Source organism: Nyctereutes procyonoides, unplaced genomic scaffold (genome assembly GCF_905146905.1).
Source record: "Nyctereutes procyonoides isolate TBG_1078 unplaced genomic scaffold, NYPRO_anot_genome, whole genome shotgun sequence".
NCBI lineage: Eukaryota > Metazoa > Chordata > Mammalia > Carnivora > Canidae > Nyctereutes > Nyctereutes procyonoides.
The window spans coordinates 53,824,311-53,837,432 of NW_026575135.1; the positions used below are offsets into that span (position 1 = coordinate 53,824,311).

Consider the following 13,122-nt stretch of genomic DNA (forward strand, 5'->3'; position numbering starts at 1 on the left):
ACTGTGTTTTTTTTTTTTTTATTCACATCTTTTTCTTAAGTTCTATTCTAGGCACTTATATCCAGGTTCTTAGTGGATATATCTATCTGTAAAAAAAAAAAAAGATATATCTATATGTTCTTTCCACATGAATCTAAAGAATGGATGCAAATTATTAAATGATCATAAATAGAACCCAAGGTAGGAAAATAGGCACTTACAGTTGCCTGTTAACCCTTGAGGTAACAGATCCTCTTGAGAATCTTAGGAAAATCAAGGACTTTCTCCCTAAAAAAAGTCCTCTCACACTTATTTTTGCCTCTAGTTTTGGAACTACCCAGAGCTAGTGTAGTTCAAGAACACAGATTTGGAGTAGGGCTTTCTGAAATAATGGTAATATGCATGGTGTGTTTTCCTAGATTAAGAAGATAGATTTTATAGATTTAGACGCTTACAACCAGACTGCATTGTATTCTAGCTTTGTTGAGCCACTAACCCAAAGTAATATATCAGCCTTACTTATGGAAGCTTGATCTTTAGAAGCAACTTTAAGAAAGAAAAGTCTGGAGCCCAAGCATGATAGTTTCTGATTAACTGTGGGTTGTGTGTTTCATAGTCCAAATGGGATCTACTTTACTTTGGTCAAAGGCCAGAGTGCTGCAGAGGTTTCAGAAAGTGTTTGCTACTGAGAATGTAGCCTGCTCTCCTGGGGACCAGAGTACACCCGAGGTTCTGAGGCTTGCTGATGGTCTGAGCATGCAAGAATGATAGAGGTACAAGAGATTTCAGGGGTTTTCTTCTAACAGAACCTTCCTTCTTCAGTGACTTGTAGGGCTAGTGATTTCTCAGTTCCAGAGTTATTCTTTTAATGGTGAGTGCTACTTTGATAGTCACCTTACTCTTTCCTGAGTTGAATCTCTTTCATCTCTTCTTTTGCCAATAGGCTACTTAATATTTCTTTTTTATAATGATGAGATCTAAGGAGATTTTGGCCATTCTTTTTTTAAACCGTTCTCTTGGCTTCTGTGTCTTCCGGTTTTTTTTTTTTTTTTTTTTGGTGATTTTTTTCCCCCATATCTCCTGGTACAACTTCTCAACTCCCCTCGTCCTCCTTTCTCACTCCTCAGTTATAGTCAGTTTCTTTGTGGCCTTGTTGCTTTCTTTGAAGGCTCATGATTGCAAATACTACCTATGAATTGATAATTCTTGAATCTTTAATTCTCATTTTTACTGCTTTCCAGCTACTAAAATGGCCCTCTGGTTCTTCCATCTTAATATATCCTAAAACAGGCTCACTTTATTTCCCTTAAATGGTTCTTACTGCTGTTTTACCTATCTTTGTGAATAGCAAACATAGCTTTCTCCTAGTCACAAATTTTTGTGTTATTTCAGATTCCATTTTCTCTCTTCACTGCTATTAATAACTATTCTTGTGAATTTCTTTCATTTTTTAAACTGTACCAAGAAATTTATTTGTTTCTATTTTATTTTTATTCTATTTTATTTTTAATATTGGTAGTTGAGGAGTTTAGGTATATACTTCCAAATATCTATTTTATTTTTAATATTGATAATTGAGGAGTTTAGTATATACCAAGTTTAGGTATAAGCCTTTCCATGAGGAAATAGGCTTTTTTTGTAAATTCTTAATTACATAAGGAACATTTATGTATATGCTCCCTCTAAACAATTTAGGCAAAACAGACACAGAGCAAGATGTTACAATGCCTTCTTCCTCCATTTTCCTCCTATCTCTAGAGCAGTGGTTTTCAACTGGGCATGATTTCACCCCTACCCTCTCTGCTTCCCCAGGAATATTTAGCAAGGTCTGAAGATAATTTTGACTGACTGAAGATAATTTGGTTATGACTGAGAGGGTTGAGGCTAGGGATAATGCTAAATGTCTACAGTATACAGAACAGACCCATGACAAAGTATTATTGATCCCAGGTGTCAGTAGGGCCAAGGTTGGGAAACCCTGCTCTAGAGATAATCACTATGTCTATGACTGTACTGTCTAATACTATAGACACTAGCCACATGAGGCTATTTAAATTGAAATGAATTCAAATTAAATTAAAAATGCAGTTCCTCAGTTATATTAACTACATTTTAAGTGTTCAGTAGCTATACGTGACTCCTAAATTGAATGGTAGATTATTATTATTATTCTATTATTTACAGGTTTTATTAAACAATATCTTAAACATATTTTATAAACAATGTATTTTACATAAATAGAATCACATCATACATGTCCTTCTACAGTTTATTTTTGTTAATATGTCTTGAAGATTTTTCTGTTCTTAGTATATATAACTAAATGTTGAAATTTAGTGGTCTTGTGAAATAATTCAATTTCATAATTCAGCAATATATTATTTTACTTTAAAAATATTTTATTTACTTATTCATGAGAGACAGAGAGAGAGAAGCAGAGACATAGACAGAGGGAGAAGCAGGCTCCCTATAGGGGAGTCTGATGGTGGGACTTGATCCCAGGACCCTGGGATCATGACCTGAGTCAAAGGTAGGCACTGAACTACTGAACCACCCAGGTGCCCCTGTAATTTTACTTTTTAGAAAGTTTGTGTTTGAATATCATGTATTCTTTTTCATCTAGTTTATTTTACTTGGTGTTATATGGGGGCTTTTTTGCACTTCAATTTTTAATTTTTTAAAAAGATTTTATTTATTTATTTGACAGAGAAACAGCACAAGCAGGGGGAGTGGCAAGCAGAGGGAGAGGGAAAAGCAGGCTCCCTGCTGAGAAAGGAACCCAGTGCAAGGCTTGATCCCTAGGATCCTAGGATCATGACCTGAGCTGAAGGCAGATGCTTCACTGGCTAAACTACCCAGGTGCCCCTTCTATTTTTAAATTTTAAACATTTACTTGTTTTTTAAATTCCAGTTTAATTAATGTACAATGTTATAGTCATTTCAGTGTACAATATTGTGGTTCAGCAATTCTGTACAGTATTCTGTCCTCATCACAGTAAGTGTACTCTTCATCTACTTCACCTATTTCACCCATTCCCTCACACCACTTCCTGTCTAGTAACCACAAGTTTGTTCTCTGCAGTTAAGAGTCTGTCTTTTGGTTTGTTTCCTTTTTTCTTTGATCGTTTGTTTTTGTTTCTTAAATTCCACATATGAGTGAGATCATATGGTATTCTTTTCTTTGACTTATTTCACTTAGTACTATACCCTCTAGATCCATCCATGTTGTTGCAATTTTATTTTATGGCTTAGTAATATCCTTTCGTTGTAAATATATACACCACATCTTTTTTTTTTTTCAAGATTTTGTTTATTTATTCATGAGAGAGAGAGAGGCAGGGATCCCTGGGTGGCGCAGCGGTTTAGCGCCTGCCTTTGGCCCAGGGCGCGATCCTGGAGACCCGGGATCGAATCCCACATCAGGCTCCTGGTGCATGGAGCCTGCTTCTCCCTCTGCCTGTGTCTCTGCCTCTCTCTCTTTCTCTGTGTGACTATCATAAATAAATAAAAATTAAAAAAAAAAAAAGAGAGAGAGGCAGAGGAAGAAGCAGGCTCCATGCAGGGAGCCTGATGTGGGACTTGATCCCGGGACTCCAGGATCACGCCCTGGGCTAAAGGCAGGTACTAAACCACTGAGCCACCCAGGGATCCCCCACACCACATCTTCTTTATCCATTCCTGTATCACTGGACACTTGGGTTGCCTCCCTATTTTGGCTATGGTAAATAACACTTCAATAAACATAGGGATCACATATCTTTTTGAATTTGTGTCTTTGTTTTCTTTGGTAAATGCAAAATAGAGTTTTTTGTTTTTTTAATCTGTAACTTCCATGCTAGTTTTTACAGTAGCTGCACTGATTTATATTCCCACCAAGAGGCAAGAAGTTTTCTTGTCCTCTTCATTGTCATCCTTACTTATTATTGTTCCTTGTGTTTTTGAGTTTAGCCATTCCGACAGGTGTGAGGTGATATATCTCATTGGGGTTTTTATTTGCATTTCTGGTAATGAGTGATATTGAGCATCTGTTCATGTGTCTTTTGGTCACCTGTATGTCTTCTTTGGAGAAATGTCCGTCATGTTCATGTCTGTTCTCTGGCCTATTTTTAATTGGATTACGTGTGTGTGTGTGTGTGTTTAAAGATTTTATTTATTTATTTGACAGAACACAAAGAGGGTGAGTGGCAGGGAGAGGGAGAAGCAGGCTTCCTACTGAGCAGGGAGCCTGATGCAGGGCTTGACCCCAGGATCCTGGGATCATGACCTGAGCTGAAGGCAGACGCTTAAGCTACTGAGGCCACCAAGGTGCCACTGGATTATTTGTTTCTTTGTGTGTGTTGTATAAGTTCTTTGTATCCAATAAATTGTTAGTATCTATATATATATTTACAAATATCTTCTCTCATTCACTAGGTTTTCTTTTTGTTTTGTTGATTGTTTCCTTCACTGTGCAGAAGCTTTTTATTTTGATGTAGTCCCAGTAGTTTATTTTTGCTTTTGTTTCCCTTGCCTCAGGAGACACATCCAGAAAAATGTAACTATGACTGATGTAAAAAAATTACTGCTTGTGTTCTTTTCTAGGATTTTTATGGTTTCAAGCCTCATGTTTAAATCTGTATTATATTCTTTTTGATGCTATTTTAATGGATTTGCTTTATTAGTTTTACTTTTATAATGTTCATTGTTAGTATATATAAATACAATTGATTTTTGTGTATTGGTCTCATATTCTGTGACTTTGCTTTTTTGATCAGTTCTAGTAGTTTTCTTGTGAATTTCTTAGATTCTTCTGTTTGTAGTCTGCAAATCACAGTTTTACGTTTTCCTTTCTAAGTTTTAAAAATGATCTTACTGCTTTGGCTACAATTTCCAGTACAGTGTTGAACAAAAGTGGCAAGTGTAGACATCCTTATATTGTCCCTGATCTTAGCAGGAAAGCATTCGGTACTTCACTATTAAATATGATAGTAAGCTGGGAGATATTCATACATATTGCTAAAGAGAAAATCACAGGCCCATGATGGAGTTACTTAGGTTAAGACCCCATGTCAACAAAACAAGACTTAGTATCTAACTGCACTAGTTTCAGGCTTCCGAAGTGTAATCTTTAATCACTAAAGATGAAATATCCTGGGCACTACTAGGAAATTTACTGATAGACCTCGTTCCATTCCTCTTAGAAGGGTGACCTTGAGTAAACAATGCATTCCTGCTCATAAATTCCTCTTTATGTTCCTGATCTTTGTCTTTAGAAATCTACCTTTTGTTTAACTTGGGTGGAATTCCCCTCTACTTGCTAGTTGGAATGCTGCCTGATTCATGAATCATTTTAAGAAGCCAATTAGATCTTTTTATTTTTTTTTTAAAGATTTTATTTATTTATTCATGAGAGACAGAGACACAGAGACACAGGCAGAGAGAGAAGCAGGCTCCATGCAGGGAACCTGACGAGGAACTTGATCCCAGGTTTCAAGGATCAAGTCGTGGGCCAAAGGCAGGTGCCAAACTGCTGAGCCACCCAGGCTGCCCCAGTTAGATCTTCAAATTTCTTGGTTAAATTTTTTTTGTTGTTGTTAAAAAAATTTTTTAATAGATTTGGTGACATCAGGATCCCAGGTGAACTTCTGATGGCGTTTAGATACAATGAGAAATGGGTGGCACTCCAAGAACTCCTTTGAGTTTATAGTCTGTCTTGCTACTTCTGAGGGCTATTGGTAAGTCCCTCTTAGTTTCAGCCCCATTCTATTTTTTGTTTGAGCTTTCCAGTCCAGCATTAACGATTCATTCTAGCTTGACAGAGGCAGCTCTAATGGAACATTAGTCCTTAGCCCTTGGTTTAGTCCTCATTCCACATTGGAGTCCTTTCCCCATTCCCCATTTGCAGTCCTCATTTCCTGGGGTTCGCTGATTTAGTCCATGTAGGGAATTGCTGGTGGTGCACGTGGGGTCTAATGTTGACTAATCTACAGTGACATATTTTAGTCAGTCCTGATGTGTTAAAGTGCACATTTGTCTGTCTTGTTTTGTGCCAATAAAGGCTATTGTTATCTGGGATCTTGGAAGGCAAAAAACCCTAAAAATTGGTGGGCATAGGTCAAGCATTTAAGAACTATTAGAATGCTTGCTTCCTAACTCAAAGACTTCTATGTTAAGATACTTGCTTACAGAACCACTGAGATTGATGATAAATCACCTACCGACCTCCGGAAAACATCAGGCACAGTATAATTATAAACATGCACAAACCCGCATTCAGCACCACATCCCTTTTAGGAATTAGTTCAGCTCCAAGAGACCCAAAGTCTTAGCTATTGGGATCCTTAAATTCTAGAGTCAAATCTACCACTTTCTAGCATACATGCTTATTTTGTGTCTAAAAACTATGGTACCAAGAACTGTGAATATCTTTGGAAATGGCAACATTTTACTAAAAACAGCCTAGTACTACAGTGGCCATAATGGGGAATATTCCAGTTAATACAAGATGGTTCACTGAGAAGTGCACTTGAAAGTAAGAATTCCTGAATTAAATGAACAGAATGGAATACCTCTTTTAATTGGAATGTAGAAACTTCCAAAAGGCTTCAAGATTCTAAAAAAGCTTCATGGAGAGATTCATTACAGAAGGCTAATGACTGATGTGACTGCTACTGCTCTTCTCTATTTTTCTTTACGAGTACTCAAATTTCACTAATTCTCTCAACTGAATTTCTACTCTGAGACACTGTTAAACAGTTACCTTTTAAAATTAAGTTACCTAAGGGTGTGTGAACTCCTTCAGATATCTTTCATCTCTTGGTCAAAGACAGTTAAGGAATTTTCTAAACCTCCAGAGGAAGCATAAAAGTTTTTTGAAGAATTTAGAGTCTTCATTGGGACTCATAGAAGTGCTGACAATACTGACTCATTTTTTTTTTCCAGTGAGAATAATGTTTATTGAGAATGGCTCATTACAAACAAAAGATATATATGTAAAAGATCTCTGCAATGCGAAAAATTCCTCTTATCCCTGGGTGGCTGGAATGAACAAAACCAAATATCCAGTGTGGCTTTGCTGGGCCCCCAGGGGTTATGGGTGCCATGCACTATGGGCAGAAGTTCCTGAAGTCTGGGTTTTGTCCAGCCTTGTTTTTGGCCCTCCATCTTGTTTGTGACCTTTCTTGCACCTGTGGGTTTTGGGCCCCTTATAAGTTAATATACACTCCTTAGAAATGCCCACTGAAGCTGGGATATAGGGAGACTTATTTTGGCCTCCCATAAATCTGTTAGAGATAACAGTCTTTCCCCTTCCTGACTGAGAGGTGGTGCCACAAGATCTAATTAAAGGTTAACTGTCAGGTTCATGCAAACTCTTTAAGGTGCATGTAGATGTTTTAATCTCACCACAGTGTTCTTCTGTGCATCCCCTTTCTCTATAAAATCTGTGGACTAAGGTTAAGATACTGCTGAGAATAACTGCACAAATGGATTGTCATCTGTCCAACTCCCCCTCTCAATGTTACCCTGTCTAAAACTCTTGTGTGAACTGTATGGAGTGGCTTGGTTTGTAGACCAGTTTCAAAGTACCTTCTCACTTTTGGGGGAGGTCCCTCCCTCACCTTCTAACAGGGCCTTTGACCCCTCCCTCACCTTCTAACAGGGCCTATGACCCCCAAGCTGCCAGATCTTTATCAGCTTGTGTACATATTGGCCAAACGTGGGGAAGCCCGAAAATGGATGCAGGAAGCAAGATAGCAAAACATCAGTGATATTTGAGATTCTCAACCAGAAAGGGGTCACAAAATAGCAAATGAAATTTTATAGTTCATTCCCATAGTTTTCCCTGCCCATACTGATTAACTGATTATTCAAGAATGCAAACAAAAGACCAATCTTTTGCATACTTTAGGCCCATCTGAAAGCACTCTTCCTACAGCATTTTCTTTCACACAGTAAATAAGGCCCCTTAACCTGCTCTAGCTGCTTTATTTGTGAATGGATTATCCCTGACATTAGTGGATAAATAAAAAGACAAAATAGGATGGGAGGCCATCAGCCTAACTGAATTCATGACTGTTCTGAACACTTTGAAAGGCTGTGGCCTGAAATCATAAACTAATGGCTTTATAGCTATACCACCTCCAAGGCCAGAGACTTCAGTTAACACTTAGGCCACCCATGTTTTATCTCCCTGGGAGTCCATTATCAATAAACTGGCCTAGGAGCTGATGTCTCACTTGTAATCAATTAGGACACTTGGTGAGAAAATTGTCCTATAAGGTCCAATGCAAATTCCTTAGTAGTCAAATACCCATATGGTCCCCTTCCAAAATTGTCAGGGACTTTCTGGTAAACTACTACCAGTAATATCCTTAAACAGCCAAGGAGAAGCAAAAATTAAAATTAATGGCAAAGCTTGACCAATTCTGGTAGATACCAGAGCTATTCTTTCTACTTTAATCCCTACTCTTGTAGGACAACAGATCCCTTGGAGTAAGAAAGAGGTTTCCATAGGGAGGGTACTAAGAAAGTTCAGAGGGAATTTATATCTCAACCAGTACAAATGACTCTGGGACCTTTCAATGAAAACCATTCGTTTTTGCTTTATGATACAGCCCCAATCTATTAACTAGAGATCTCCTTTCTAAATGGAAAAGGCTAATACGGTTTGCCTCCTTTGGAGACCTCACCTTAGAGTTCCCTTACCAACCTCAATCTGAACTATAATGTTCTTTGTATCTGTCCTTGATACAGAGGATGAATTTCAATAGAAGTTCCGTAATTTAGTTGAGGTGCCTGGAATTCTTCGGGTTACTTTGATTACTGACATTGGGAGAATAAAAAGTGCAGAGCGTATAAAAATTCAACTGAACCTCTTTCTAAGTTACCCCAATATATGTTAAAAGCCTGAGGCCATGCTAGGTATCATACTACTAATATCCAGGGGTTAATCATTCCGTACTAGCCCCTATAGAACTTCTTTCTTGCTGCTTCAAAAATTTCCATTCAGAAATGGGAGGGGATAGTAATCTGTCTAGGATTTGAGAGCTATAAACAAGGTAGTTAATTCCTGTTTTCTAGTTGTTCCAAACCTGAACACTCTATTGTCACAAATTCCACCAGGGTCAAAATAGTTTACTCTTGCAGACCTTTTTCAGCATTTCTGTAGATCCCAACACCCAGTATCTTTTTGCTTTTACTTGCAACAGTCAACAGTATACTTAGACAGTTAGGCCTTTGAGAGTTCATGGAGGCAACTTCTTATTTCTCCCAAGTGCTCCATGAAAATTTAAGTACCCTCCAATCCACTGGGAATTGACTCTTTTACAATATGTGGATGACCTCTTGCTGTGCTCAGTTACCAAAGAGGCATCCATAAAAGATTCCATTTAATTGCTTTAACAGCTGAAAAGACATGTTTTCTAAAAAAAATTATAAATTTCTCTGAGCACTCTTCATTACTTAATTCACAATTTAAGTGCTGAAGGAACCTATGTTCAAAAAAGAATTAAGCTAAACCAGGAGTTTCCTAGATCCACAACTTTGTGATTTCTAGGTCTAGCTGGTAATTAGAGGCCTAATTTTTATTTGCTTTCCTGTGTTGTGAGCTTACTAAAATAACAATCCTGGAGCTCTTTTCTTGTGAAGATAGACATGAATAGACCTTTATAAAACTAAAACAAGCCAGGCAAGAGCCACCTGCCCTAGGGCTATCTAAATATTCAAAACCTTTCACCATATTTGTACATGGAAGATAACCAAGACCTGGGCTCCCACAAAAACTTGATAATAAACGTAGGCCTACTGCCTATTGTAGCATAAAACTTGATTTAATTGCTTGAGCCTATCCAAACTGCCTCAAGGCAGCTGCAAAATTGTGAGAAGCCTCGACTGATCTAGTCTTAGGAAATTACATTTATTTACAAACTCTACCAGCTGTCAAAAGCCTGTTAACTCTTGAATTAACTCAACATTTCTATTCAAGCCCATTAACCTTTTATGAGATCTTTCTGCATTCATCACCTAATCTACATGTAAAAGGTTGTAACTTTCTCAGTCCTGCTACATTACCACCCCTGCCTGATGAAAGTGAGCCCCATGACTGTCAAGTAGTAACATACCATTTCTTGACACCATGTCCTGATTTGTAAGACACTTCTTTAATCCTGATCTAATTTTGTGCATTGATGGGCCATATCATAAAAGTTAGAATATGTGCTGCCGAAGCGAGCACATATCATAAAATTTAGAAAGGGAGTTTCAGACTGCCATGTGTTACCACCCAAAACGAAGTATTTGAAAAGAGAAATTTCCCATGAGCTAAATTATCCAAACAAGCAGAGCTCCATACCCTTACCAAAGTATGCCAGATATCAGAAGGGCAAATTTTTAAATTTATAGTCATAGCTGATGTGCCTTTAGGGTCATCCATGATTTGGGGATGTTATGGAAACAAAGGGGTTTATTCCCATTCCCTGGGACCCCAATCAAAAATATTCAAGTAAAACAGCTTTCTTACAGCCATTCTTTCTGAAGTTAATGCCATCAAAATTGAGGCTCACACTAAAAGGACTGAACCAGAATATCAGGGAAATGTCCTAGGTAAATTTCATGCAAAAGCAGTAGCAACAGAATCTAAAGGTTATGGCATATTTGGATGAAGTTCATTCTGATCCTGCAACGAATGACCTCTTGTTGCCAGACTTTTACCATCCTGATATTCTTGTGACATGGCCAATAGTCTGTTCTCGAATTAGAAAGATTGAAATGGGCTGCAAATTCAATGAACAGTCAGGGCTATGGGAAACCCAAGATGGCCACTTGGTTCTTCCCAGCTCCCAGGCAAATCCCATTTTTTAATTTTTGCATTTCTTTATCCACCATGTGCATTTGACATGAGTCTAATTGTAAACATTGATCTAAGGTATTGCCTCTGGCTCTGCTGACTTTTCACAGTACCATCTTTCGGAAACATAAACTCACTCTTTATGAGATAGTCACCAGGATACTATTGTGTGTTAGCATACAACCTTCTGTGGATTCTCTATTATCCCCTACTAATGTAACTAGCTATTATAAATCTTTAATGCATTATGCTAAAGCCTATCACCACCAAGTTAAAGCTTTACCTGACCATAGTTCAAAAGATCATGTTAGACATAGTCTAGAGACCAGTAACTAGTATTTTGGGACATCATCAAAGACAAACAGTCCTTGAGCCCCAATGGAAAATGATAAGATAACAAAAGGCAAGCTGAGGGAAAAAGACAAGCTCAAGTCACATATACACCCCCCCCCCCCAAAGTGGGAGTGGGATTCATGTAACACTTCTCAGGTATTCATGATTGCCCAAGAACAAAGGAAGGAAAGAGCCAATGGTCACCTGATAAAGATCACAGTCATGAAGGACATGAGCCCCCCCCCCCCCCCAGTTTGTCCTGTCTTAATGCTTTACAAGAAAAGCACAATCTTGAGAATAGCCAGACCTCCAGAAACCTATAGACTCAATTTCCTGGAGCCCTAAGATCACCTTTCCCCTGTCATAAGATAGAAAACCCTATGCAATCAGTAACTGCTCACACTTAAAAAGAAGCTCTTTCTGCCCATGAGTCCTGTACCTCTGCTATAATAAAAATACCTTTTTTGGTAACGTAAAACATCTCAGTTCTTTCTTGACTATTGAGCTCGACAATCCTGCATCAGAAAGGACCTTACCAAGTGCTCCTGACCACTAACACTGATGCAAAATTAGAGAGCACTGAACCTCGATATACATCTCACAGCTGAGGAAGTCTCCACGTGATGTCTGCTCTGTAGAGATGCTGGAGACCTCCAAGTCATATTGATAGGAGAGAAGAAGCTGACATTGAGGTAGACTGCTTCTGCCCAAGATGCCAGAACAAGACTTCATATTTCAATTAAGGAAAATCTCACCTGATCTCCCTTTGGCTAAGGTCATCATCTCAGGGTCCTGGGATTGAGCCCCACATTGGGCTTCTTGCTCAGTTGGGAGTCTGTTTCTCCCTCTCCCTCTGTGCTTGCTCTCTCTCTCAAATAAATAAGTAAAATCTTTTTTTAAAAAAAATCTTTTTTTGTTTTCCTTTTCTTTACTCTGGCATTAGCCTGAAAAGAAGCCTTCCTCATTTGTATCTCCCAGGTCATTGGTAAGGGGGGGGGTAACTTTCAGCTTGTTGGATTTGTCATGAAATATTTTGATCTGTCCATGATGCTAGAGATCCTCTGATCCTCCCTGTGATCAATTTCTTTTTTTTCCTAATGTCACCATAAACTATAGTTGAACCCCAATAGAAGACTTTTACCAAAGTCAACTTATCCTTACTCCCTAAGAGAGCTCACTAGCCCCACTTATCTTTGTAAAATACTTAGAATGACTCATTTTTTTAGGCTAGGAGATTTTCTCCCCATAGTGCACTGGAAAACTGATCCCTGGCTTGAGCAGATAAACAAAGAAATCCTACCACACTAATAGGAATGATTTATGCTCCAACAGAGTTCATTTTTGTCTGTATTACTCTTCTTGGGAAATGAATGCCTAGGTAGGGGGCACATAGCTGAGCAATTGCTCTTAATTTTCAAAAGGAAACTAGGGCATCTCATTAACCAACTCCCCTGGATTTACATTGTCAGATTAGGACCTACCAGTGCTCTCCTCTAGGATTTTGATGAACTCTTGTCTCAGTTTTAGGTCTTTTATCCATTTTGAGTTTATTTTTGTGTTCAGTGTAAGAAAATGGTCCAGTTTCATTCTTCTGCATATGGCTGCCCAATATTCCCCCAATATTCCCGACATCTTTTTTTCCTTTGGGTACTCTTGCCTGCTTTGTCAAAGATTAGTTGACCATAATGTTGAGGATCCATTTTCTGGGTACTCTATTCTGTTCCATTGATCTGTGAGTCTGTTTTTGTGCCAGTACCATACTGTCTTGATGACTACAGCTTTGTAATAGAGCTTGAAGTCTGGAATTGTGATGCCATCAGCTTTGGTTTTCTTTTTTAGCATTCCTTTTGCTATTCAGCATCTTTTCTGGTTCCATACAAATTTTAGGATTACTTGTTCCAGCTCTGTGAAAAATATAGTTGTCATAATGATAGATATTGCATCAAATGTGTACATTGTTCTGGGTAGCATAGACATTTTAACAA

General features: G+C 38.2%; 1 protein-coding gene across 10 annotated transcripts in view; it reads left to right on the plus strand.

The window, feature by feature from the left end:
• The first annotated feature begins 474 nt into the window (after positions 1-474).
• ACSL6 (acyl-CoA synthetase long chain family member 6) overlaps positions 475-13,122 on the plus strand; it is a 279,559-nt gene continuing 266,911 nt past the window's right edge. For 7 of the 10 annotated variants that reach the window (XM_055302578.1, XM_055302584.1, XM_055302589.1 and 4 more), the window contains exons 1-2: positions 475-850; positions 2,687-2,838. The gene's annotated coding sequence lies outside the window, so the exon portion shown is untranslated. The remainder of the gene's footprint in view (positions 851-2,686; positions 2,839-13,122) is intronic. The other 3 variants (XM_055302580.1, XM_055302581.1, XM_055302583.1) reach the window with 3 other exon arrangements.